The sequence below is a fragment of the Eulemur rufifrons genome, chromosome 6 (assembly GCF_041146395.1).
Source record: "Eulemur rufifrons isolate Redbay chromosome 6, OSU_ERuf_1, whole genome shotgun sequence".
In the NCBI taxonomy this organism is placed as follows: domain Eukaryota; kingdom Metazoa; phylum Chordata; class Mammalia; order Primates; family Lemuridae; genus Eulemur; species Eulemur rufifrons.
In genome coordinates this window covers 67,641,364-67,643,009 of record NC_090988.1, presented here as the reverse complement: position 1 = coordinate 67,643,009, position 1,646 = coordinate 67,641,364, and positions in this window count along the sequence as shown.

Below are 1,646 nucleotides of genomic sequence, written 5' to 3'. Positions count from 1 at the left end.
ATGTCTGGTGTTACACTCATGCCCTTAGCTCACTTTTATTTGGTATTGGAATCTGGAGTTTCACCACTATCACCCTTTCTCCTTTATATTGGTTATGTGGTATTAATCATTTTCAGTTGAAGATAGCAAAAATACAAGCTTATCATTGTGGTTCTTTTTAGGATATTTGAGGGGTTGGTGTGTATTTTCTTTATAACTCTTAATTTGAATTTTACATGAGAGTTTTGTCTTTGTATCTACTACAAGTGCATTCAGCTGCAGTAATAGAAAACCCTCCTATAGTGGCTTAATCTGATAGTTTTTCTATATTTTATGCAATAAGAAGTCCAGAGGTGGATAGTCCATACCTGAAATGGTGGCTGTTTTCACCTTTCTACTTGGTCTGTCACATAGACTTTTGCGTTCATGTTTATTGTCGTGTGGTTAAGGGGGCTGTGCCATCTCTGGACCTTTCATTCACATTCAGGGAGAAAAAAGAGAAAGAGGCAGAGGGGCTTTGCCCCCTTGCAAGTCTTTACCTTTTATTTGGAAATGGCAGCCCTCTCTGGCCAGAACCTGTTGCATGGCCATCCCTAGCTGCAAATATGTGAAATCTAGTACTTTCTTGTTCTTTCTAGCCTTTATAAGAGGGAAAGGAAGAGAGAAGGGAGATGTGAATGGCTTTTAGATAGCCAATCTGTGGTGTTTGCCACAATGTGGAAATGTATTTTTAGCTATTTTGTGAGTGTAATTTGTGTTGATTCCTTGCCAGATTGTTAGTAATGACTCACAAGCAGTTATTGCTCCCAGGTAGCTTTGTTACATTTCAATTTTTTTCTATATTTTACATGTGAAGGCAGAAATGCTAACATTTTGATAAAAGTACATGAACAAAATTCTAAATTTTCAGCATTATTTCAGTGGTTGAATTTCAGAAAATGATTTGCTTGAGTGAATTCAGATTTTTTAAATTAACATGGAGGGAGTTTAATAACTTATGATTTTTTTCAAACTACTATGTATGATTTTAGCCCTTTTTCTATGATTCTTTTAGTACTTTCTAATGACACATATTCAAATAACCAACCAGGTATACTTACAGAAGTATTCTGTTTGCATTATTTCGGACACTAAAAGTAGAATTCCTAATTGATTTTAAGAAAATATCAGTTATGAATGACCAAGCCAGCTTTTTAAACCTCTTTTTTTGGTACAGCCCCTTCCCAATCTATTTCAGAATCTTTTTGACTTCAAAGCATTGATCTTGCTTTATGCTTTGTTTTCTTTCCTTGAGGGATTTTTGCTGATAAAACACAGGGGTTACTGTTATTGGTAAGAGATAATACAGTTTCCAGTTTGGAGTTAGTTTTATTGTTGAAAGTGTCACTACTGAAAAAAATTGGATGATACAAGTAAAATCTTACAGGTGAAATTCTAAATGGTAGGTTTACTGCATGTATATTTGCATGTGCTCATTGTTGACCTTATTGGTAGGCTGAATATGACTGTATTTAACATAAGATTTCAAAGGCCCTGATGAAATCACTCATACCTGCTAGATGATGCTAAAATTTCACTCTAGTTATTTTAAGTTCAAAGCTAAAATGCAAATACCCTATAAAAATAATACTTCAAGGTACTAATTATGTTTACCTCAGTGCATATGA